The sequence below is a fragment of the Chenopodium album genome, chromosome 6 (genome assembly GCF_948465745.1).
Source record: "Chenopodium album chromosome 6, dcCheAlbu1.1, whole genome shotgun sequence".
Lineage (NCBI taxonomy): Eukaryota > Viridiplantae > Streptophyta > Magnoliopsida > Caryophyllales > Amaranthaceae > Chenopodium > Chenopodium album.
In genome coordinates this window covers 30,156,160-30,183,978 of record NC_137839.1, presented here as the reverse complement: position 1 = coordinate 30,183,978, position 27,819 = coordinate 30,156,160, and the positions used below count along the sequence as shown (strand labels likewise).

At 40.0% G+C, this 27,819-nt stretch overlaps 2 non-coding genes across 2 annotated transcripts; both read right to left on the bottom strand.

Annotated features, from left to right (window-relative positions):
* Positions 1–333: 333 nt before the first annotated feature.
* On the bottom strand, positions 334–440 carry LOC145637392 (small nucleolar RNA R71). Its single transcript, XR_014114183.1, has one exon. It is a non-coding gene; the product is annotated as a small nucleolar RNA R71 (small nucleolar RNA).
* An 8,467-nt stretch (positions 441–8,907) lies between these two features.
* Positions 8,908–9,014, bottom strand: LOC145637391 (small nucleolar RNA R71). The gene has a single exon (XR_014114182.1). It is a non-coding gene; the product is annotated as a small nucleolar RNA R71 (small nucleolar RNA).
* Positions 9,015–27,819: the final 18,805 nt, after the last annotated feature.

Sequence of the window (27,819 nt, the reverse complement as noted above, 5' to 3'; positions counted from 1 at the left end):
GATTTTCCACATCTCACCCCTACTCCGGCTCTTGATGGGGTTCAATTTGAAGTTAAACCTCAATTTATAACGATGATAGAGAGGAAGCAATTCAGTGGAGCCAAGGGTGAAGACCCGAATCTTCACATTGCCGACTATTGTTAATATTGCAACACCATCAGGCAAGCCGGGGTCACTCAAGACCAAATCAGGGAGATTCTCTTTCCCTTCTCTTTAACTGGAAAAGCTAAATTGTTGTTTAATGGCTTAAATAGAACTACACTTGGTATAACTGACTGGGAAACTCTTGTTTTGAATTTCTATCACAAGTATTATCCTACAGAGAGAACAGCAGTACTACGGAGTGCGATTCAGAACTTTGCCCAAGAAGCTGATGAGTCTTTATATGAGGCTTGGGAGAGGTTCAAGGACTTACAAAGAGAATGCCCTCACCATAATTTAGCGCAATGGCAGTTAATCCAAGCCTTTTATAACGGCATTGGAAATTCCTCTAGAATAATTTTAGACTCTGCAGCTAGTGGGAGATTTATGAATCTTAATGTTGATGATGCAAGTCAGGTTATTGAAGATATGGCGATACACAATTCCCAATATGGGAATCCCAGAGGATTTGCTAACAAGGGGAAGCATAGTGTCGACTCTGTATCCTTTTTGCAAGCTCAACTAACCTCTATTTTCCAAAAAATAGATAACCTGAGCACTGCTAATGTAGCTAATGTTTCTGCGATTAATAATAATTCTAATGAGGCTTTTTGTGAAAATTGTGGTATTGTAGGTCATTGGGAGCAGGATTGCAGGGGTTCCGTGGAGCAAGTTAATGCCTTCCAAGCTTATAGGCAGAATAACCCATATTCCAACACTTACAATCCTGGGTATCGGAATCATCCATACCTTTCCTACCGGAGCACTAACGTTCAAAACCCACCACCACAAGAACCACAGGCGCCACAGCAACAGCAGCAGAAATATTATCATCCCAATGCTAGCCAGAAGAACCAGCCACAACAACCCTCCTCATCTTCTAACCCTTCTCTGGTGGAAATTAGATCAATGTTGGTTAATATGCAAAAGCACATGAAGAGTAGAGATGCGACAATTGATCAAATTCTAGCGCATAATAAAATTGTAGATAATCAAATTGCGTAACTCTCCGCTACTGTACAAGCCCGCCAACAGGGAGCTCTGCCGGCACAGCCGACTAGGCCTATGGATCAAGCATTTGCAATTACTCTAAGGAGTGGTTCAAACTATGAAGGGCCCTCTATGCCCAAAGTTGATGAACCTGTTTCATCAAATAATGCTAATCTTGATTCCGTTAAACCAAACAATGTAATTGATAGCCCTGCACGGCTAAAGGATAATACTAACATATCGAATTCTACATTGTAGGGTAAAACTCCAGAGAAGGTGGCTACTCCAGACAAGAATAAGAATGCTCCAAACCAAATTATCAAACTTCCTTTCCTCAATCGTTAATTGAAGACAAACTTATATAAGCAGTTTGGTAAGTTCCTGGAGGTGGTAAAATATTTGAAGGTAACAGTTCCCTTTACTGAATTGATAACACAAATCCCCTCTTATGCAAAATTTATGAAAGAAATATTGACGAGAAAAAGGTCTATTAGTGAGGTAGAGACAATAGCTTTCACTGCAGAGTGTAGTGTCGTACTTCAAAATAAGTCTCCACCTAAATTAAAAGATCCGGGTAGTTTTTCTATCCCTTGTCACATTGGCAATCTCTTGATTGATAATGCATTATGTGATTTGGGTGCTAGTGTTAGCGTCATGCCATTATCTGTGTGTTCTAAGTTGAATATGGGTAAATTAAAAGCCACCAATATAACTTTACAAATGGCCGACCGTTCTTTCAAATACCCCTTAGGTGTTTTAGAGGATGTCCCCGTTAGAGTAGGTAAATTTTATATACCTGTAGACTTTGTTGTTCTTGACATGGCTGAGGATATGCAAACCCCAATTATTATGGGTAGACCATTCCTTAACACTGCAGGAGCAGTCATAGATGTACGAAGTGGTAAGTTAACACTATCAGTAGGGGATGATAAAGTTGTTTTTAATCTGAATAATGCCCCTAAAAGCTCCATGACTGAGGAGAAATGTTTCAGTGTTAATGTGGTTGTAAATTATTCTAACAAGCCCCAAGCTCTTGAAAAAGATCCCTTGGAGGCGGTATCTTGTGTTGCATCCTTTTCAGGTGAGATAGACAAATGGCAGAAGGAAGTCGATGCAATAGAAAGAGCACTCTACAATGTTGGTCTTGGTTTCGAGGATGAACAAGTGGAACCGATCGAGCAAGTTGTGCAAATCAAGCCTACGGTAAGTGTTCCGTCAGATCGAGTTTCAAGTGTTGCATGCAAGGAAAATTTGAAGCAATCTTCGATCAAAGAAGGATCTTTAGTGCGTAGCAGTGAAAATCCCCCATTCCAAGTCAAGGAGGATCCACCAGATAAGGAGATTTGGCGTCCCACAGGGTACGTCAGGAAGCCGAATCGCAGCCTAAACACCGCTAGACCGGGTGAGAAACCACCCGATCAAGCGTTAGACCAAGGGTCCTAGAAATTGTACTTGGTAAGAAGGTCGTGCGGGACCTATATAAACCAGCGCTTTGCGGGAGGCAACCCGTATTTTTAATGCTTTTTTTAGACTAGTTTTTCTTTTCTTTTTCTTATGAGAGGAGAGATGAGGGAATTTAATGAGTTTTATGAGTGTTTGTACAGGTTTGAAGGAAAAGATTTAGCCAATTTTTGGAGAAAAGAAGAAAATTAATATTTCGCCGATTTAGTCTCGGGCCCGACCGGGCGACTGGCGCCCGATCGGGCGCGAGAGCAAGGATTTAAAAATAAGAAATTTTGCCCGATCGGGCGCAAAACTTGACGTTTACGGACTTAATTGTCCGCCCGATCGGGCAAGCCTCGCCCGACCGGGCGCGAGAAGGGCAAAAATTTTGACTTAAAAATCGCCCGACCGGGCGCGAGAGCTAGAAGGAAACAGAGCTAAAGATCGCCCGACCGGGCGCGAATATAAGGCAAATCAGATCGCCCGACCGGGCGACCCACCGGACGACCCACTGCCCGACCGGGCGCGAGCGTATCCGCCCCCTTTTTCTTCCTTCTTTTCTTCTTTCTTTCTCCATTTCTTCTTTCCCCCATTACTTTCTCTCTCTAAAACTCAAATTCTCTCTACCTTCTCTCTAAGATTTCTCCTCCATTTCTTACCCAAATTCAAAACTCTTTACATATTTTTGATCCTCTCTTCATCCTCTTCACTTTCATATAAAAATTCTTCAGTTTTAATTCAATAAATTTTCAAACCCATTTCTTGAACATGGCATCAAAGAGGGCTAGGTCCATTTTTGGTAGGAGCTCCAGTTCGAGGGAGGAATACGTCCCGGACTTGTAACTCCCGTATTGGCCGACGATCCGGATTGTGAGCCGAGAACAAAAGGAACGGCTAGAGCATTTGGTCGGTCGTGAGGTAATTCCTTCTCGGTGGTTACACCGTCCTACCTTAGAATCATTTGGTTTGTACGATTTTGTTAAACGATTTTTGAATGACATTGGCATGAGAAAATTTGTTGACATGCACTATCCTACATACCGAGAACTTACCTGTGAATTCCTGTCCACTTTTCATGTTCTTAGTAGTAGGAATGGGCCAAATTTATTTTTCAGGTTAAATAATAGAAATATTAGTTTAACTTTTGTTGAATTTTGTAAAATTTTTGAATTAAATTCTGAATTATCTCACCAGTGGCATGCAGACTATAAAATGGGTGACTTATATTATGCTTTGACTGGTTTACCTGCCCCCGACCCCCAACATGCTAGTACCAAACCTATTCACCACCCTATCCCAAAAATCTGGCAAAGATTTGCGGGTTTGTGTTTTTTAGGTAGGGCCGAGCCTCATAACGCTCAAACTAACGAACTAGCTGTCATAGGACACTATGTATACGGGTACGGGAAATTGAACATAGGTAGGTTTATAGTTCACCATTTGAGTAGGCATGCCACAGCCAGCACCACTTCCAAGTCCCCTATCCGTTTAGGTGGCCTTATCACTCGAATAGCGGTGAAAAAGGCCGGTTTTGTAGTAGACGGACCCCATCAGCTGACCAACTGTGGACCAGATACCTACATGACTGCTAGGTATTTTGAGGATGTGGGGTGGGTTAGACCGGATAGCGAGCAGACACCCTTTTGGAGTATTCGGACTGGGAACGAGCAACCTTTGCCCATTTTTCCCCTACCTAGTCCAGACTTGACCGCCTTTCCCCCAGGGCAACTTTCTTACACTTACGATGCTTTAGTTGCCAACGCTAGGGGGCAGGCACCACCACCACCAGTTCCACCACCCCAGCCTCAGCCCGAGGTGGCTTTCTCTCCACCTCGTATGTCCCATTCCGTCCCTCATGTTGACTCTGACCCAGTTTGGGATCTTCAGAGTATAGGTCAGGCCCTAGGACGTATCGAGCATTCACATACTGGCCTTAGAAGGATGGTAGGCTCCATAGACCAGAGATTAGGGTACCTAGAGAGGAACCAGGGTAGAGCTCTCTACCCTATGTACGATGATTATGCTCGTCGGGGCAACATTCCCGATGACGCTATTCACCCTGACTGGTTTCAGCCTCCACCCCAGGGATACGATAGGGATCCCACTGCCCGTGGTATTTACACTGACTATTCTTCTTTTTTCGGGTACGGGCAGGACATTCCTTTCGGGGGACCGGCGGGGGGGAGTTTTCACGCTGATTATTTTGGTGGTAGCTCTTCTGGTGCAGGTGGTGCAGGTGGCAGTGGAGGTGCGGGTTTCGGCTCGATGGATGAGGATGATGAGGACTAGCTATGCTGGGCTAGTTTCCGAGCCAATGAGGAAATTGTCTGATTCTGGCTTGGGGGAGATTTTGGTTTGGTATTTTTCTTTTTCTCTTCTCTTTTATTTCTGGTGTGTTTTCTTAGGTTAGTTTTCTTGCTTTCTAGGTTAGTTTTCTTGCTTTCTAGGTTAGTTTTATTGCTTTCTTATATATAAAAATACAAAAAAAATCGAAAAATAAAAAAATCCAAAAATACGTTCCAATGAATTATAAATTATGCTTCCCTGTGCCTCTTACTTGAGAAATTGTTTTGATTCCTGGTATTTGATGATAAATATTGTGGATTAGTTGATCATGATTTAATGTTTGATTGCCCTGAAACTTTAACATGCGTCAATTTTGCCCAACTACTTGTGAATATAGTGCTTGACTAGTTGATTTGGTAAGGAATGTGTGATAGTTCCATAGTTCCTGGTATGTCAATGAATTTGAGTATTGGTTTGCAACTATTAGTAATATTTATATGATTCATTATTATGCACATTGTGGAGGACGAAGGCATTTGTTCTTTTAGGTAGCCTCCAGATGATTGTAGATACATTTGTTCCCTTCTTGCTACCTATGTTGTTGCCTTGACTTTTTTGGTTGTTTATTAGCCACATTACAAGCCTATTTTTCCTCATTGGTTACTAGTCCCAAGCTTGGCTTGGGGGAGCTATTAGTGACTGAGGTGAGGAAGTTTGCAGTGTGCTTATTATTTGCACAATTTGGATGGGATTTTGAGAAGTTGTTTGGTTTTTTATCATGTTTATTTTTGATGAGTTTGAGTGTTATATTTTCTTGGAAAATTAAAGCATGATGTTATGAAAAAAAAGAGAAGTTCAAGGAAAAGAATGTGAAAAAAATATAAGTGAATTTCAATAGAATAAAAAAGAAATTTTCAAATGATCTAGTAGGAGGTTGATCAAAAGAAAAAAATTTGAGCCTCAATGGAAAAAAATTCAAGTTTGAAAATAAGTTTGTTATTTCACTCTACTTCTTCATTATTATATCTTATGAGTGAAATTGTAAGTGTTGGGTTTATTTATTATGATTGGAGTTTATTTGGTTGATGTTAGAGTTGGTTATGTAGGAGATGTATGATCATTAGTTATTTTTTATCATGGGTTTTATTAGGATATGGCTCCTTTAAGCATAGCTTTTCTCTCACTTATTCCCAAATTTATCCTACCCTTTACCCTAGCCTTACATTACAAGCTTTAAAGACCTTCTGACCTTTGTGCATAGAATTGTATGAATGTGAAAGTGTTGTTTATCAATGCAAGTTATGATTTGGCATATTTCGAGTCGACTAGTAGGATTGAGCGTTCATTGTTTTATACACACGAGAGTGTGAGTTGGGAGGGAATTGTTCACATAAAGGGGTTGGATGGAGAGCGATCAAGTACGTCTTTTACTTGCCACATAAATGAGAGTTGAGTGTGTGAGCACTAGTCTTGAAGTCTATATGCTCTTGTGGTTTGCTCTATTTGACAATTGTTAGGGAAGAAAGGTAATTGGATGGATTTAATTGGTTGACTCTGAAGCGTGTTTATTTGATTTACCCTGGATCGTTTGTGCTTGATTTTTACTTTTGGGGTGAAGCATATTTATTGATTCATTGATGAGATCTTTTCTTAGGGACAAGCAAAGGTTTGGCTTGGGGGAGTTTGATGTGTCCATTTTATATAGTATTTTACCCCCGTCCCTTGGTCATAATTAGTAATGTTTTTAGCTCTTTAAAGCCACTTTTATTACTAATTGGTGTTTTCTAGTGTTTTCGTAGATTTGGTTGACTTTTGCAGGGATTTATGCTTTTGGAGTATTTTCCCGAAATATTTTGGAGCAATCACGAGCATTGGAGAAACACGACCAGATTTTATAGCCCAGGGCCGGTTAGAGCCATCGAACCGGTGATTAAGGGCTCGGTATAGGTGATACCGGGGCAATTGGACCGAATATTCAAGACCGGAAGAGGAAACCCAGATTGGCCCGAAGAATTGGAGCCCAATCGAAGTCCAAATAGTGGCCCAAATGAGCCGCCCGGCCAAAGAGGCTGGCGCCCGGAGGCGCGCCCGGCCGGGCGAGAGAAGCTTAGGCTGGCGCCCGGTGACGCGCCCGGCCGGGCGCGAGATTTGTACTATGAGCAAAAAGGCGCGCCCGATCGGACAGTGCCTCGCCCGATCGGGCGCGTGTATTTCTTAGTAGACGATTAACGTCGTTTTAATTTGTTTTAGTTTAGGATTTTGTACGGAGTATAAATACTCCTCCGTAATACGATTTTAGGATCTCTTCTTCTCCATTTTACTCTTTCTTTTACTCTCTTAATTATTCTCTTAGAATCCTTTCTCTCAACTTTTGTTCTTAATCCTTCCATTAATTCCAGATTACTTTTTGGTAACAATTTCTTCCCCTTTAATTTCAGTTATTTTATTTACTCCCTTGATTATGCTTTTATTTATTTATTTGATTAGTTTATCATGATGATTTGTGAGTAGTTTAATTTCTAGGGTTTATGGGGATCCATAAATAATATGAAAGGGTAAATTATTGTTGTTGATTATCAATGCTAGATTAATTTCCTATTGATTGGTTTAATGCTCTATGACTAGATTAGGCCTATCTTTTATGCATGATTTTGACAATATTGATTCAAGATTCGAGAGATGAGAATTGATGTTTAGGTCTAGTTTCAATAGGAAGGGTAATTTATAAATGGTTAAGTCGAGATTCGAGAGATGAGATTTAATACCGGTAAATTAATTGTGTGATTGTAATACGTAGCGAAAGCCCTTTACAATCTGGTTAATTGATGCATTGATGATTGACTATTATTGATTATTGGTATTGCATGATAATTTCTTATTGAATTGTTTTAACGTTTTACAATTACGGCTTGTAAAAGTATAGCAATATTGAATTGATGAATCGAGCAGATGTTAATTTGATATTAAAGGCTATTTTCAATAAGAACTTAGATCTAGTAAATTGCGAGAGCCTGTTAGATCTATGTTGATTAATAAATTGCGAGAGCCTGTTAATCATGTTATTTAAGCAATGTCAATGATTAATTACTATGTTTTACCCTGGAGTATTATTTATTGGTGAACCTATGCCCTAGATCCTTTTATATATTGTTTTCTCCCTATTCCTATTCTTTGTAGTTTGGTTTCATACTCAAATATAAATATTGGTTACTTAGATAATTTAGATTATAATAATTAATTAGGAGTAAAAAGACTTGTTTCCCTGTAGAGATCGACCCTACTTCCCTATCTACTTTAGTTAGAGGACTTAGGAATTATTTTTTATTAGGGGATACGACTTTACCCTGGCAAAATTTGGCGCCGTTGCGGGGGAAACAGTTTTATTTTTATTTCTGATTGTTTTTGTAGTCTAGATTATTTCCCTTTTTGTCTCAGAGAGCGTTAGTTCTCTGAGACAAATCTCATATTTGCTTCTAGTTTTCGTTTATGCCCAGGTGTTCCAGATCAGGTTACATCCTATTCGATCCTGAGATCGAACGTTGCTTCCATAGACAGAAAAATCTCTACAAGCAAATCCTGGAGGATTCTGGTGATAATAACAATAATCATCGCGATCCTCCAACTGATTCTAGCGATTCAGAGACATCATCAGACGCAGAATCAGAGATGACGGCTCCAAAGAAGCTTAGTGATTATTCACAACCAAAGCTTACGGATTTTCCACATCTCACCCCTACTCCGGCTCTTGATGGGGTTCAATTTGAAGTTAAACCTCAATTTATAACGATGATAGAGAGGAAGCAATTCAGTGGAGCCAAGGGTGAAGACCCGAATCTTCACATTGCCGACTATTGTTAATATTGCAACACCATCAGGCAAGCCGGGGTCACTCAAGACCAAATCAGGGAGATTCTCTTTCCCTTCTCTTTAACTGGAAAAGCTAAATTGTTGTTTAATGGCTTAAATAGAACTACACTTGGTATAACTGACTGGGAAACTCTTGTTTTGAATTTCTATCACAAGTATTATCCTACAGAGAGAACAGCAGTACTACGGAGTGCGATTCAGAACTTTGCCCAAGAAGCTGATGAGTCTTTATATGAGGCTTGGGAGAGGTTCAAGGACTTACAAAGAGAATGCCCTCACCATAATTTAGCGCAATGGCAGTTAATCCAAGCCTTTTATAACGGCATTGGAAATTCCTCTAGAATAATTTTAGACTCTGCAGCTAGTGGGAGATTTATGAATCTTAATGTTGATGATGCAAGTCAGGTTATTGAAGATATGGCGATACACAATTCCCAATATGGGAATCCCAGAGGATTTGCTAACAAGGGGAAGCATAGTGTCGACTCTGTATCCTTTTTGCAAGCTCAACTAACCTCTATTTTCCAAAAAATAGATAACCTGAGCACTGCTAATGTAGCTAATGTTTCTGCGATTAATAATAATTCTAATGAGGCTTTTTGTGAAAATTGTGGTATTGTAGGTCATTGGGAGCAGGATTGCAGGGGTTCCGTGGAGCAAGTTAATGCCTTCCAAGCTTATAGGCAGAATAACCCATATTCCAACACTTACAATCCTGGGTATCGGAATCATCCATACCTTTCCTACCGGAGCACTAACGTTCAAAACCCACCACCACAAGAACCACAGGCGCCACAGCAACAGCAGCAGAAATATTATCATCCCAATGCTAGCCAGAAGAACCAGCCACAACAACCCTCCTCATCTTCTAACCCTTCTCTGGTGGAAATTAGATCAATGTTGGTTAATATGCAAAAGCACATGAAGAGTAGAGATGCGACAATTGATCAAATTCTAGCGCATAATAAAATTGTAGATAATCAAATTGCGTAACTCTCCGCTACTGTACAAGCCCGCCAACAGGGAGCTCTGCCGGCACAGCCGACTAGGCCTATGGATCAAGCATTTGCAATTACTCTAAGGAGTGGTTCAAACTATGAAGGGCCCTCTATGCCCAAAGTTGATGAACCTGTTTCATCAAATAATGCTAATCTTGATTCCGTTAAACCAAACAATGTAATTGATAGCCCTGCACGGCTAAAGGATAATACTAACATATCGAATTCTACATTGTAGGGTAAAACTCCAGAGAAGGTGGCTACTCCAGACAAGAATAAGAATGCTCCAAACCAAATTATCAAACTTCCTTTCCTCAATCGTTAATTGAAGACAAACTTATATAAGCAGTTTGGTAAGTTCCTGGAGGTGGTAAAATATTTGAAGGTAACAGTTCCCTTTACTGAATTGATAACACAAATCCCCTCTTATGCAAAATTTATGAAAGAAATATTGACGAGAAAAAGGTCTATTAGTGAGGTAGAGACAATAGCTTTCACTGCAGAGTGTAGTGTCGTACTTCAAAATAAGTCTCCACCTAAATTAAAAGATCCGGGTAGTTTTTCTATCCCTTGTCACATTGGCAATCTCTTGATTGATAATGCATTATGTGATTTGGGTGCTAGTGTTAGCGTCATGCCATTATCTGTGTGTTCTAAGTTGAATATGGGTAAATTAAAAGCCACCAATATAACTTTACAAATGGCCGACCGTTCTTTCAAATACCCCTTAGGTGTTTTAGAGGATGTCCCCGTTAGAGTAGGTAAATTTTATATACCTGTAGACTTTGTTGTTCTTGACATGGCTGAGGATATGCAAACCCCAATTATTATGGGTAGACCATTCCTTAACACTGCAGGAGCAGTCATAGATGTACGAAGTGGTAAGTTAACACTATCAGTAGGGGATGATAAAGTTGTTTTTAATCTGAATAATGCCCCTAAAAGCTCCATGACTGAGGAGAAATGTTTCAGTGTTAATGTGGTTGTAAATTATTCTAACAAGCCCCAAGCTCTTGAAAAAGATCCCTTGGAGGCGGTATCTTGAAAATAATATGAAAGGGTAAATTATTGTTGTTTATTATCAATGCTAGATTAATTTCCTATTGATTGGTTTAATGCTCTATGACTAGATTAGGCCTATCTTTTATGCATGATTTTGACAATATTGATTCAAGATTCGAGAGATGAGAATTGATGTTTAGGTCTAGTTTCAATAGGAAGGGTAATTTATAAATGGTTAAGTCGAGATTCGAGAGATGAGATTTAATACCGGTAAATTAATTGTGTGATTGTAATACGTAGCGAAATCCCTTTACAATCTGGTTAATTGATGCATTGATGATTGACTATTATTGATTATTAGTATTGCATGATAATTTCTTATTGAATTGTTTTAACGTTTTACAATTACGGCTTGTAAAAGTATAGCAATATTGAATTGATGAATCGAGCAGATGTTAATTTGATATTAAAGGCTATTTTCAATAAGAACTTAGATCTAGTAAATTGTGAGAGCCTGTTAGATCTATGTTGATTAATAAATTGCGAGAGCCTGTTAATCATGTTATTTAAGCAATGTCAATGATTGATTACTATGTTTTACCCTGGAGTATTATTTATTGGTGAACCTATGCCCTAGATCCTTTTATATATTGTTTTCTCCCTATTCCTATTCTTTGTAGTTTGGTTTCATACTCAAATATAAATATTGGTTACTTAGATAATTTAGATTATAATAATTAATTAGGAGTAAAAAGACTTGTTTCCCTATGGAGATCGACCCTACTTCCCTATCTACTTTAGTTAGAGGACTTAGGAATTATTTTTGATTAGGGGATACGACTTTACCCTGTCACTCGGCATAAGGGACGAAGATTTAACTCCGTCCACACAAGGAATAAGAGCCTACGATAATACTTGCAGTCAAGCTCTTGGAAAAATAACCCTAAATGTGACGGCAGGAGCTATAGAACATGCTACTACTTTTCAACTAGTAGACATCAAAGCCTCATTCAACTTGTTGTTGGGACGCCCTTGGCTTCATGATCTAATGGTTGTCCCTTCATCTCTCCACCAACAAGTAAAAGCCATAGTTGGAGGAATTCCAATCACTATTGATGCTTCGCCTATGAGAATCAAATTCATAGAGAATACAATCATCAATGTGGAGCACGACGAAGATGATGAAGACCTATGGGGATTTAACGAAGAAGTCTCCTTAATCAAGGAGGATGAAAGGACATCTCTTTGCCATGACCCCCATTCCAACATGATCGTCAACACCATGCTAAAGAAACAAGGACACTTCCCTGGGATGACCCTAGGAAAGAAGAAAGGGATTGCAAAATCGCTGGAGTCACCTGGCCTCCCTAAGCTAGATACTTTCGGACTTGGTTTCGAACCAACTCAGAAAGATCTCAAGCGAGCCCAGGACAAGTTGAAAGCACGTAGGGACGCTCGCATTCAAAAGAAAGCAATTCCAATGGATCAGTACCCTCTTACGCTTAATGGTCAGTTCATAAAAGAAGGAGAGGACTATCCATGCCACGAATTTCCCGAGCCATTTGTTGTAAACGGCATACGACAACCAGGATTTGAGATTTTCTTGGATTGCTACTTCACTGATGAAATTCCAACTCCCGTCCACAAGGAGAAATCACCCCCATGCTTTGACTTTAACGTCATGGGATTACTGTTCGGGCGAGAAAAGAATGAGCCAACTTATAAAGAGGATAACTCTTCGTTCATTCAAACAGTCCTACAGAGCGAAAACTTCGACCTCTCGAAGCTAATTACTCCAGCCAAAGGATCACTACAAGGGTGGCGCAAGACTATCAAAGTGACTACTCCAAGTGGAAGGAAGATATCAATCACGACATGGCAAGGGCCGATGTTCGAAGAGCCGTCTGAGTTAGAGTCCGAGTCAGAGTCTTTCCCTTTAGAGTCTTCTAAGTCTTTAGCAGTAACACCTCCCCTTCCTATTTCTTCTCCTAGGATAGTTAGTAATCCAGTCCCTGAGGACATATCACTCTTTGATGTAATGATCTCAGAGTATAATAATATTTCTCATTCTCCTTACTTCTTGTGTTCTTCCCTAACCCAAGATGACGAGCATTGCTTAGATAACGATGAAAAAGACAAAGAAATTATTAAAGCAATGGAAACACTCAAAAAGAAAACACCGGTAATCGAAGAAACTGAAACAGTTGACATCTCGAATGATTCAACTCATAAAAGAGAAGTTAAAATCGGACTAACATTGAATAAACAAGAAAGAACCGATTTAATTAACTTACTTAAAGAATTTATCGATGTATTTGCTTGGTCATATGAAGATATGCCAGGCATTAACAGAGAAATAGCTCAACACACTATACCACTAATCCCAGGAATGAAACCTGTAAAACAAAAGTTGCGTCGAATGAAACCCGACGTAGCACTTAAAATAAAAGAAGAAGTTCAAAAACAAATAACTGCAGGTTTCATCAAGGTATCCAAATACTCCGAATGGGTCGCCAACGTCGTCCCAGTTCCAAAGAAAGACGGAAGGGTAAGGATGTGTGTCGACTATCGAGATCTAAATAAGGCAAGTCCAAAAGACGACTTCCCTTTGCCACACATCGATATTCTGGTAGACAACACGGCAAATCACGCGCTTCTCTCATTCATGGATGGATACGCAGGGTACAATCAGATTCTCATGGCAGAAGAAGACATGGAGAAAACGACCTTTATCACACCATGGGGCACTTACTGCTACACGGTAATGCCATTTGGGTTGAAAAACGCGGGTGCTACTTACCAACGTGCAGCAACTGCCTTACTCCATGACATGATGCATAAAGAAGCCGAAGTATATGTCGATGACATGATTGTGAAATCAAAGGACCGTCCAGGCCATCAAGTAGCCTTTAGGAAATTTTTCGAAAGGCTAAGAAAATATAATATGAGGTTGAATCCGTCAAAATGTGCTTTTGGAGTCACCTCGGGCAAGCTCTTGGGATAAGTCATAAGCTCTAGAGGAATAGAGGTAGATCCAACCAAGATTAAAGCAATCATGTCGATGCCACCGCCCAATATTGAGAAGCAAATTCGAGGATTTATTGGCCGGTTGCAATACATAAGTAGGTTCATATCAAAACTAACAACGATATGTGAACACATCTTCAAGAAGCTCAAGAAGAATGTACCAGTAATATGGGATGACGAGTGTCAAAAAGCCTTTGACAAGATCAAAGCCTATCTCGCAAATCCTCCCGTATTAGCGCCAGCACTCCCCGGAATACCTCTTAGGTTATACTTGACGGTTACCAAAGAAACAATGGGATCCATGCTAGCGCAAGAGGTAGAAGGCAAAGAGAACGCAATCTATTACCTAAGTAAAAAGATGCTCGAATACGAAACACGCTATACACCGCTCGAGAAATTGTGCCTCGCCTTGGTATGGGCCACAACAAAGTTGAGACATTACATGTTGGTGCATACCGTTTTCGTAGTCTCCCGATTGGATCCACTCAAGTATCTGTTCGAGAAATCTACACTCAATGGACGTATTTCAAGATGGATAGTCAATCTAGCCCAGTTTGATGTACAGTTTATGCCACAAAAAGCTATTAAAGGATCCGTGGTGTCAGACTTTCTGGCAGACTTTCCAATAGAAGACTCGACACCAATACAGGACAATGAATTTCCAGATGAAGATTTAATGGTCACTGAAGATGATACTTGGACCTTATATTTTGACGGAGCCTCAAACCAAAAGGGATGTGGCGTCGGGGTGCTACTAGTATCACCTAAAGAAGAGCACGTTCCAATCTCAATAAAGCTTGATTTTGACGTTACCAACAACGCTGCTGAATATGAAGCATGCGTGGTAGGCCTTGAAACAGCCTTGGCATTGGGAGTAAAGAAGTTAAGGATATTCGGAGACTCTTCTTTGATCATCAATCAGATATCTAAAAGGTGGAAAGTAAGGAGCGAAAGTCTAGCCCCTTACCAAACCTATCTGGAAACTCTTACCGATCAGTTAGAGAAGGTAGAATACACATATCTACCTAGAGAAGAAAACCAATTTGCTGATGCCTTGGCAAGATTAGCCTCAATGGTTAGGATTCCCACAGAAATCGAGCAAATGCCTCTAACTATCGAAAAAAAGGCACAAACCAACATATATCCAGGCTATAGAAGACGACGATTTAGTCCAAGGCGAAGAAGAAGAAGAAGAAGAAGAACCGTGGTACACAGACATACTCAACTATGTCACCAATGTAGAATACCCTCCTCATGCTGAAAAAAGAGCAAAGCGAGCATTAAGACTTTTGGCTTCTCAATATGTACTCATAGACAACTATGTCACCAATGGAGAATACCCTCCTCATGCTGAAAAAAGAGCAAAGCGAGCATTAAGACTTTTGGCTTCTCAATATGTACTCATAGACAATGAGCTACATAAAAGGGTACCTAAAGGTCGAGCTCTTCTATGTGTAGGAAAGGTGGATGCACAAAGAGTAATGAGAATATTTCACGAAGGAATCTGTGGCACTCATGTAAATGGCAAAATGTTAGTCCAGAAAATAATGCGAGAAGGATACTATTGGACTACAATGAATAGGGATTGCCATCAATATGTAAAAAGATGCCCTAAGTGTCAAATTTATGCCAATTTACAACATGTCCCTCCCTCTTTGCTCTACGCCTACACATCGCCATGGCCATTCTCTACATGGGGAATTGACATAATTGGCAAAATCACTCCCCCAGGATCAGGAGGCCACGAATTTATCCTAGTAGCAATCGATTACTTTACGAAGTGGGTCGAAGCGCAATCATACGCTAAACTCACTGCAAAACATGTAGCACTCTTTATCGAGAGAAATATCATTTGTCGATATGGAGTCCCACATGAAATGATAAGTGACAATGGAACTCACTTTCAAGCCGAATGTGAAGAATTGCTACAAAAATATGGCATCCAGCATCATCATTCTTCCCCTTATAGACCTCAAGCAAACAGAGCGGTCGAGGCAGCTAATAAAAATCTAAAGACTATCATCGAGAAAATGACAGAAAATTATAAGGATTGGCCTGACAAGCTTCACTTCGCATTGTGGGGTTATCGCACGTCAATCCGTACATCAACGGGAAATACGCCATTTTCCTTGGTATATGGAATGGATGTCGTACAACCTGTCGAACTAGAAATACCATCTCTACGCATTGCGCTAGAGAGTAAATTCGATGAAGTTGAGTGGACTAGGGCAAGATATGAAGAATTGATTCTACTCAACGAAAAACGACTAGAAGCTCTACATCACACTCAATGTTATCAAACTCGTATAGCTAGACATTTTAATAAGAAGGTCAAGATAAGAAATATCAAAGTAGGGGATTTGGTATTAAAAGCACTAAGAAAAAAATGTTTTAGATCCAAGGGGAAAATTTAGACCTAACTGGTCTGGCCCCTACATTGTCAAAACAATCCTGTCAGGAGGTGCAGCAAAACTAACTGATATGGATGGCAATGAATTCTCAAACATGACCAATCTTGACCAACTTAAGAAATACTACCCATAATTACTTGAGTAGGATACTCAAGAGAGCTACGTTCGGTCTGATTCCTTAGAAAAGGATACGTAGGCAACCCTTTACGGGTGCGACCACTTTATTTTTCGACATCTCTGCATTCCAGAATCAATTAAAAAGTCAATAGAAAATCGGCAAATTATTGGCGTCGCAGAACAGAGCCTGGCGCCAGCCAGAAGTCATCAGCGTCAGCCGATGGAATTGGCGCCTGGCGCCAGACCTCAATAGCTGGCGCCAAACCCCAATTACTGGCGCCAATTTGGGAATAAAATCTGGGCAAATTTCGGTGTTTTTCGGAAAATTTTTTACTTTCGTACTCGAAGAACTTCTGGAAAATTAATTTTTTTTCGATTTTCATTGCTTTAATAAAATAAATTTCAAGTAAACAATTTAATTGAAAGCTGAAATTTCATTAATAAAATAAAATTACAATATTGATGGAATTTAAATAAGGCTGAAATAAATTAACTTTAAATGAAAGCAACAATCTATGTCTAATAAATCTAAAGCTAAGCAATGCTTTTAATCTTTCTTTTCCTTTTTAGCTCTTTTCTGCTTCCTCCTCTTCATCCATTACTTTAGCTAGTAGGCATCCTTTAGAGGACCTACATTCAATTTTGGAATAGATTGTCTCCCCTTCAACTAGCACTCCATGCTTGTTTTCCACCCAAGCCTTGCCTTTTTGTCTGTGGTGTTAGCTTTCCTTTTTCCTTTGTCTCTAGTAGTATTTTTCTTCCTAGGCATTGTAGGTGTTTTGAATTCAATTCTTGCTCCTAAGCGTTCTTTGGCATGTGTCACCCTGTCACCTAGACGATTCTTCACATCGGTTCTACCCTGATCAATCGAAGATTTCTTCAGCAACCACTTCTTTACATCATTAGGTAAAGAAGGGGGAACCTTTTGGGTAATCACTTCCCATAAAGGTCTAGCGCTCCAGTAAGCGTCGAATCTATCTACTTCTTGAGATACAGGGTACTCATAGGGAGGACGAAGATCCCCGGAAGGAATATTTTGAAGTAAGTCGTATTGTCTCTTTACCCTGCAGGGATAATGATATGTTACACGAGACAAGCTTGGAAGACGGCAGAAAAGTTGCTTGTTAACACCAACCATCCTTTCTATTTTCCACCATGGGATGACCCACTTGATAGCAAAATCACGTGATTCAAATACTTTTCTCCACCCATGGCGCCCAATTTTAGGGATGCGCTTCTTTCTTCTCACGAAGCAATTGGGAGTATATTTTTCAATGTCATCCGGAGGGCTAATTAATCCTAGCCTCTCCATTAGCCAAATCTGTAAAAAAAAATTGCAATGCAAATAAATGTATTATTACAATACAAAAATATATTTTTAATTTCTGTAATTAAAAATATTATTTTTCTACCTGTAATAAAATTGGAGAACCGCGAAAAGGCACTTTTGGGTCCCTTTTCAATTCATCGAGACTAATCATGGTCTCTCCAACTATTAATGGCATTGGATTCCTCCCTGATTCAATTTGTTCTAGTACAGTGGTGATAATTGATTGACCCTCATTATTTTTACCACTACTAAGAAAAAATTGATTGAGCATGCAAAATAAAAATGCCCTTCTTCTATATATATGAAAGGATTCAGAAAGAGGTTTATCAAAATAATAGCGTGCGAATTCTTTCAAATTAACTATATTGCCATCTACTATTTTTGATAAATCCCTTTCCTTTAAATTAAAGAAGCGCTCGAAATCCTTATAGTAGTATGCATCTACTCTAGGGATTACTACCAGGTCTATTGCAGGGAAGCCTAAGATAGCACCAAATTCCTCTGGCAAAGGGCTAATCTCATCATACCCTATTCTGAAACAATGCGTATCAACGTTCCAAAATTCTAAAGCGGTATGTATGAAGTCTAGGTCTAGATCTACCCCTTTGATGCCATAAATTCCCCCCAAGTGAAATAAATCTAATTCCTTTTTATCTCTAGCATTAAGAGATCGACACCATTCATGAGTGTATTGGGTGAAGGTTTTAGTGGCTAAAGACATGATTATTATTTTTTTCTAAAGGAGAGAATAATTTTATTCGCTGGAATTATGAGAAGAATCGGCTGGGCAGGAGGCTATTTATACACAAATTACGAAGAATTTTAATCAGAATGAAATACGGAGTCAGCGTCAATTGGCGTCAAACCCCCGTGATTGGCGCCAACCGCCAGAGCTTGGCGCCACACGCTAAGTGTAGCGCCTGGCGCCACGCGCCATACTGTGGCGCCAGCTGGCGCCAAGTCACCAAGACAGCCGCGCGTGCTCAGTTTGCGTTTTTAATATTAAACTCGAGTCGGTTAAAGACTTTATGGCTCCGTTTAATTTTCCTAAACACCTTTTTTATCTTTTTTCTTAATTAATTAAATATAGCTATTATTTTTAATCTATATTATTCTTTTTTGGACTTTATTTTAAATTCCAAAACCCGAAATTTTTATTCGTTTCTTTTCCTTTTTTTATTTTTTCTTTTTGGGGGAGAGAGTCGAATAATATCCTCCATCAATAACAAAAATGATGGAATTTTTGCGCAAAATTGTTGTCACACTTTTCTTGCACACACAAACATACACATAAATCAAATAAACTCATAATAAATTCATAATAGCATAAAATTACAAAATGTGTCTAAATAATGAGTCAAAGGCAAAGTTCTATAAAAAGTCAAAATAAAATATATATACAGGAACAAACTACGGCGCCGGAGGACGTAGGCCCATCATGCTATAAAACTGCGTCGTACGAGGAGTCACCTCTCCACCAGCTCCAGCTTCAGCACCAGCTCCAGTCTCCGTGGGAGGAGGAAGACTCAAGATAGAACCACTCCAGCCAAGATCAACCTGAGGCTGAGGCCGCAGAGGCTGCTGCGATGACGAGCCGACCTCGTACATCCCACCACCTCTGAAAGCCGAGGTAGCCTCTCCTACCGGTGCTGCAGGAGCACCCTTAGAGGAAGATCTCGAGCCCTCAGCAACATTGGCTCGAGCAGCCTCAGAACGACCGCCTCTACCCCCTGACGAAGTGCGACGACGTCTCGAGCTAGACCTCGCCGGATCTCTCCGCCCCTCAGGTCTCGTACGGGTGTGAGAAGCGATAGGCTGGCCCTGCAAAAAGAATTAAATCAGAAACAAGGTAAAACTGAAGCAATAATGCAGAAATAATGAGTAAAGAAAGGTTACCTCTCGGACAACGTCATCCCGACGACAGGTGGTCGCGTTCCCCATCCGGACGAGCTGGCTCCAGAAGGCATCTATGCATCGTGCCATAGCCGAAACCACCTCGCGTGAAAACTGTCAGAAAAATGAGTCAGTAAAAATGCATGATAAATGAACACAAAAAAAAAATCTGAATTAAAACTAGGCTTACACTAGTCTGGTGGCGAGGAATCGACCGCTCTACGAAGCGCTCGCCCTCGGGAGCCGGAGAAATCATCTCCTCGATCGGCCGTTATATCCCCTGGTAATGAATGGAAATACGGGGCGGCACGAATTCAGCAGAACCGTCCTGATAAAACGAAAAAAAATCAGTAAAGTATTACTTGGGGGCTACTTAGCGAAAAATAAAAAGCTAAAAATCTTACCCTCACATCCTCAGCCGGTACAGGGGCTGGAGCTAACAAAGGTAGTAGATCCTCAGCATAACACCGCCCGAGGATCGCATGGGACCGCCAAAGGGTACCAGCTCCCTCAGACATGCTCGACAACCTCGTCTCGTCGAACATATGACGTGGTGGAGCGGCAGGAACGACGAAGACAGCTGAAGAGTGCTGTCTAGCGACTCTCTCTCCTAAGTACGCGACCGCTCCATAGGTCCCCAGAAAATAGCGATGCTCAGCAGAGTACTGTGCGGCTAATCCAGGGACTGTCCAACCGCCCCACGGTCGGTATACCACCTCAGGTCCCTATAAAAAGCATCAATCAGGCAAGAATATGTCTAGAGCACCGCGGAAAATCAGGATAAACACTAAAAGTCATAACGAGATGATCCAGCTCCGGACATGTGCAGTAGACCTGTCCACATGGTGGCCGCCCCAAGAGGCGCTCACCGGAAATCCCCTCGGCGATGGTCTCGCCGGCGCAACGGAAGGAAAGTACTCGTAGAACCAGATCTACAAGGACTTAAAAGTGAGAATAAATGCTAACTAATATGTAGGGCTAAACTTTATAGGGAATAATGTTTACCTCTACGACCTTCCAAAAAGCGGACAAAGCGACGTTCGTCCTAAAGGACCGGTGACGACACGAGTCCCTCAGCGCACGAACGAAGTCAGCATAGGCCAAGATGGCCAAATCATAAGTCCCGATCCGCTGAAGATCACGGACGGCAGGGAGGTAGTAAAGCAATGCCCTACTACCCTTGTCAGGGGAGAATGTCCCTGACAACAACATCAGCACAAAGATGCGCACCCGCTGCTCTCGGGTGGTCGCATCGTCATCAAGAGCCACTGCCAGCGTCGAGCGGCGAATCCCTCTAGCACTGAACTGAGTCGTCTCGACCTCAACTCGGGCCTAAATAGCAATCGGCCCCAACAACTCCTCGACCTCTGAGGAAAAGACGTCGATCCCACCGTCGAACGGTAGTGGCACAGAAGTGAACTCCAGTCCTGTGATGAGACTGAAGTCTGTAAGGGTGACCATCATCTCGCCCCAGGGAAAATGGAAGGTGTTGGTGGTGTCCCAGAAGAACTCCACCAAAGCGCGCACTACATGATGAACCCCGCTGGAGGCGACCATAGCCTCGGAGGTCTCAAACAGAGTAACTAGCCCGCAAGACTCCCATAGGAGTCTCGTCTCAAGGTCCCTGGCGATGTGCATCCTGTGCAAGTCGCCTAAACCGTCACAGCCAGAGCCGTGATGCCGTGTCCTCCCGGGCTCGGTGCCCCGTCTCACCCTCTTAAAAATGTGGTGGACAGGGGCAAAGAACAGAGTCTGCTCATCCCACTCCAAGAAGCCGACCAAGCGAAGTGACGGCGTGGCGTCGTCATCCACGGGCTCATGCTCCTGTAGACACCCAAATGTGTCTCCCCAAAACCAAACCCAGTGATGAGTGCCTTTCATGTCGAATCATAATCGAATGAAACGAAAGTGTGGAAAGGTCTAGTGTTGCGGGAAGTTTTATTTCTTTTCTTTTCTCTTCTCCCTGTTTTTGAAAACTTTATTTTAAGAAAACAGCCAATCCAGTTTGGTTGGTCCATAATATGGGTCCAATAGTGGTGTAGTTGGATGGGGTTTGCAAAGACCTTTCCAACGATATATTATAAACCCAATTCCGATGAATATTGAGGAAATTATGGCCAATTTACTAAACTGGGCCTGGTTTAAGTTTTAAGTACGGCCCAATGATCTAGGGGAGGGCCTAATATGATTTATCATTCCTAATGTAATTAGGAATGGTTTTGGTCTTCTAGAACATTCTAGAAGGTTTTATCATTCTTAATTCAATTAGGATTCTTCAGAGTTTTAATTAGATCAAATAGCATTTTTGACTGAAATTATATTATTTTATCTTCCAGTACGGGAAATTTATCAGATTTTCGAAAACGCGTTGAAAGCCGGTTTGGCGTCCAACCCCAGGCCTTGGCGCCTGGAATCAAGATTGGCGCCTGGCGCTAGCCACTGGTCCTGGCGCCAATGAGCCAGGGCTAGCGCCAAGGTGTTTTTGTGGTCTTCAGACTCTGTTTTGATAAATTATCTTTTTTGGATGATTTTCTCTATAAATATCGTATCAAAAACTCCGTTTTCAATCATCAAGGGTCACCAATTCTCTTTATTCTTAAGTTTTGATCAACTATCTTCGTCATCGATCATCAACTCTCTTCAATTCTTTTCAATAACATTCATTCATTCATGCATTCTTTCTTCTTTGCTTTTTAATACAAAATTCCGCATTCACAAGATCTAGAAACACCTAGCCATATTCGAAGTTGCCTTCGCCCTAGACGTGAAAGGTTTTAATTTCTGAGGGTTTGGTCCCAAATCTCTCTTTCAATTATTTAATTTAATTGCTTTGATTATTGTTTTCCTTGAAGTTACTAACGTGTGTATTTTGTAATTAGAAAGAGGTACGAGGCATCCAAGTAAGTACTTTATTGATTAATTGATTTATGATGTAGATATCATGTTTAGATTGTTATTATGATTCCTAGTATCATGTCTAGGGTAATATTAATATTAAGTATGATTAAAAGTACGATGCTTCCTATATTCTTCCTAATATTTAATCTTGTTAGTATCATGCCTAGGATCTTGCTATGCTTTAACATGATTATGATTATTTCAATTATAATTTATTTTTATGATGATATTATCATTATTATAATTATTATTCATGATATTGATTATTTATTATGTTGCTTAATACATATTATATTATTTATTTATTGCTTGATCACCTTTATTGCATGTTTAAAGGGAATTGGTACTTGCAACCACGCTTAATAAGATAATTAATAATCTTGTTTAGGGTTAATTGTGATTATAATTCAAGTGATCGCCAATAATAGATTTATTTGTGCATTAATATTCAACCAACATAGGTTAAACAGGTTTAGGGTTAATCCTATTGATTGTATGTTAATCAGAAAGCGCACATGAATACGAGCAGAATAAAGTAGAGGCTTATTATTAGGGCAGGTTCAATCTCTTTTAGGTTGGATTTGTACCATCATCCCCGAACCCTTATTTGGTTCATGACCTTATGGAGTTGACGATCTCTTGGATCGTTAAGGGGTGTAACCTTCACCTCGTGAACGGTTTACAAGTTCCTTAAAAACTTGTTGGCGACTCTTTTGCTCTATCTTCTTCCCTTTTGGACGCCACCGTACTTTAGTGTATGATCACAGTGGGGTTCAAGCTAGTGGGATTTTAAAGGCTTGAAACTATTCCCTACAGCTCCCGTCTAGTGTTTCGGGACCGTGAACCCGAGCCTCGTTGTCTAGCCATGCTACATTGTGTAGAATCATCATAAATTAAGGTTCTATAGTATCTAAGGTTCGCCTAGCCGCATGATACTATGTTCGCAAAAACAGAGTACGTAGTACTAAAACAGAGCAAAATTCAAAGTGAGCATGATAGCATTTTTTCAAGTAATCAAACAATTTCTTGCAACACTATAGTGATTATTGTTACAAATTGAACAAGAATTGCTAGCAAAAATGTCAAGAACGAGCCACATTGTTCTTCAAGACCTTAAGAGGTCCAACAATGGCAAATTGCTCATTTCTTCACCAAATTGAGTCAAACGAGTCTCAAATTACTCCCAAGGCAATATATAAATATAAACAAGCAATTTCATGGCATAAAACTTGACAAACAAAGCAAATTGAGCATCATGAAATTTGAATTTTCAAAAAATTTGTGAATAAACATGCCAAGAATTCATAGAAACTGATGTGAGTTTGAGGAAAACTTACATAGATCGGGAAAATAGATGAGAAGAGCTTTGATTTGCAACAAATTTGAGCGAATTCGGTTGAAAAACGAGCAAGCAATGAGCAATTGAAGATTTCGGTTTCCTCGAGCAGTTTTCGCAACGAACAGAGCAGCGAAATGAAGAGAAAACGGGCATTTAAAGAGAACCCCGTGCTGGCGCCAATCCCTAGGCATTGGCGTCACAAGTTGGGCTTGGCGCCTAGCGCTAACACTAAATAGCTGGCGTTACAAGAGTGGTTTAGGATCGCAGATTGTTATGAATCATTCTCCGTCCCTATCGATACTTTGACTTTTGTTTTCGAAACTTGCGTTTCTCCAAACTCAGTCAAAGTGGGGGATTCTGTAGACACCCATTTGTGTCTCCCCAAAACCAAACCCAGTGATGAGTACCTTTCACGTCGAATCATAATCGAATGAAACGAAAGTGTGGAAAAGTCTAGTGTTGCGGAAAGTTTTTATTTTCTTTTCTCTTCTTTCTGTTTTTGAAAACTTTATTTTAAGAAAACAGCCAATCCAGTTTGGTTGTTCCATGATATGGGTCCAATAATGGTGTAGTTGGATGGGGCTTGCAAAGACCTTTCCGATGATATATTATAAACCCAATTCCGATGAATATTGAGGAAGTTATGGCCAATTTAATAAACTGGGCCCGGTTTGAGCTTTATATGCGGCCCAATGATCTAGGGGAGGGCCTAATATGATTTATCATTCCTAATGCAATTAGGAATGGTTTTAGTCTTCTAGATTCTTCTAGAAGGTTCTTTTCATTCCTAATTCAATTAGCATTGATAAGTTGACTTTGTTGACTTTTCAGAGTTTTAATTAAAATCAAATAGCATTTTCAAAGAAATTATACGGTAAATTTATCAGATTTTCGAAAACGCGTCAAAATCAAGCTTGGCGTCCAACCCTAGGCCTTGGCGCCTGGAACCAGGCTTGGCGCCTGGCGCTAGCCATTGGTGCCTGGCGCCAGCTAGCCAGGGTGGGCGCCAGCTCTGTTTCCTGAGCGTCAGACTTTGTTTTGTTAAATTATCTTTTTTGGCTGATTTTCTCTATAAATATCGTATTAAAAACTCCGTTTTCATTCACCAATTCTCTTCATTCACAAGTTAAGCATCAACAATCAGTTTTCATTCGCAAGTTAAATCATTCATGCATTAGCTTTCTTTTGCATTCTCTTAATCGTTCATCTCTTTCATCTTTCCCAAAACTTTGTTTTCAAATACAAAATTCCGCATTCACAAGATTTAGAAACACCTAGCCATATTCGAAGTTGCCTTCGCCCTAGGCGTGAAAGGTTTAATTTCTAAGGGTTTGGTCCCAAATCTCTCTTTCAATTATTTAATTTGATTGTTTTGATTATTATTTTCCTTGAAGTTACTAACGTGTGTATTTTGTTATTAGAAAGAGGTACGAGGCATCAAAGTAAGTACTTTAATTGATTAATTGATGTTATGATGTAGAAATCATGTTTATGTTGTTATTATGATATTCCTAGTATCATGTCTAGGTTAATTTTAATATTAAATATGATTGCTATGATGCCTTTTATTCTCTTCCTAATATTTAATCTTGTTATTATCATGCCTAGGATCTTGCTATTATTATTATGCTTTAATATTAACATGAACATGATTATTATTATAATTGTTATAATTTATGATGATTATTTTATTTATGATGATATTATTATTATTCATGTTTATTATTATTATCATCATTATTATTTGGTATGTTGCTTGATGATATTTATTTTTATTGCTTGATCACACCTTTTATGAAAGCTTAAAGGGAATTTAATTTGTACTTGTAATCACGCTTAATAAGATATTAATAATCTTGTTTAGGGTTAATTATGATTATAATTCAAGTGATCGCCAATAATAGTTTATTTGTGCATTCAATTCAACCAACATAGATAAACAGGTTTAGGGTAAACCTAATGATTGCATGTTAATCGGAAAGCGCACATGAATACGATCAGAATAAAGTAGAGGCCTATTATTAGGGCAGGTTCAATCTCTTTTAGGTTGGATTTGTACCTTCATCCCCGAACCCTTATTTGGTTCATGACCTTATGGAGTTGACGATCTCTTGGATCGTTAAGGGGTGTAACCTTCACCTCGTGAACGGTTTACAAGTTCCTTAAAAACTTTTTGGCGACTCTTTTGCTCTATCTTCTTCCCTTTTGGACGCCACCGTACTTTAGTGTATGATCACAGTGGGGTTCAAGCTAGTGAGATTTAAAGGCATGAATTTATTCCCTACACAAGCCAACCCCAACCCCAGCCACGCGGCACCGGCGAGCTACGCGGCTCCGGCTAGCCACGCGGCTCTGGCCAGCGACGCTGCTCCGGTCAACCACGCGACTCTAGCCATCCACAAAAACCCAGCTCTGACGTTACCCCTTCCCCGCAACCACCCCAACCCTCTCCCTCACTCCTTCCCCCGCGAAAACCCAGGTGAGCCACCGAACTCGGCGTTCCCCGATTCCACCCCGTCGACCACCCCAACCACCATAGCCGGCTATGCCGACCTCTATAGTACCTCAAATCGGACGCGCTGACCTCCCTTGTCTCCCTGCCAGCCTCGCTAACCACCCCTGCCCTCGATTTCAGACGCCCTGACCTCCCCCATATATCCTCCGCCCCCAATTTCAGCCGCGCCGATATCTTCCGTCCTCCCCTTGGTTTTGTGGTTTTCGAATAGTCTTGGGTTAATGGGGTATTTTCGAAGGGGGTTTTTATCGAGGGTTGGTTGGCTGGCGTGGGATGGCGGTAGGCGTGGTTAGGTGGCGGCGGTTTCGGGTTTGGGTGGGATGGTGGTTATAGGTTTTGGATTTGGGTTTGGTTGGTGGTGGTGGTGGTGGTGGTGGTGGGGATGGTGGTGTGGCTGAAGTGGTGGAGCTTGTTGTTTTTTTTTAATTAATTTTCTTTTTTTAATTTTTTTTTAACAATCAAGAGGCAACAAGTGTAAATTAATTTTCCCCTAAAAAAAATTGTAAATTAATTTTTTTTTAAAAAAAAAAAACAACAACAAAAAACTTATTCAACTGGTTACAAGTCACCTGGGACCATTTAAAGACGACTGGCATTAAATGTCGGATTATTAAAAAATAATCCAAAGGTGGGATTATGTTTAGCGGACGGCCCAAAGGTGGGATTATTCCGGGCAATTTTTCCTAATAATAATCATAATAATAATTATAATCAATAATCATCATCATGTTAAAGCATAATAGCAATCCTAGACATGATACTAACAAGATTAATAACAAACCCTAGCATGTCACTAAACAATAAAAATCAAAGCTTTAATCCTAACATGATACTAATATGAATATTAGGAAAGAATATAGGAAGCATCGCAGGAATCATAATAAGTATATTTGATATTATAACCTTTTCCCTAAACATAATAATACTAGGAATCATTGTTGTTGTTCAAAACATCAAGCATCCTAACGTGATACTAGGAATCATAATAACAACCTAGACATGATTTCTATATCATAATATCAATAAAATCAATTAAAGCACTTACTTGGATGCCTTGTATCTCTTTCTAATAACATAATACACGCGTTAATAACTTCAAGAAAAATAATAAAACAACAATTAAATTAAATAATTGAAAGTGAGATTTGGGACCAAACCCTCAAAAATATTAAACCTTTCACGTTTAGGGAGAAGGAAACTTCGAACATTGCTAGGTGTGTCTAGTGCTAATGTATGAGGAATTTTGTTTGTAAAAAGCTAGGCTTAGAAAGAGAGAGAGAATCAAGAAATACTTGATGAGAGTTGGTGATAATTGATGAAAATTGATGATGAAAATTGATTATTGTTGAGAATTGATGATAATTGATGATTTCAAAAAGGGGAGATATGACCTCTATTTATAGAGAAAAAAGAGGGTCAAAGAATAAGAAGAGAATCCGAATTCGAATCAAAATAGAACTCGATGGACATCAGTTTTTGCGGATTTTGTTTTTATCATATCTTTTGATCCAGAAGTCCAAATAAGGCATATGATATGTCGTTAGAAAGCTCTTAAAGTCTAC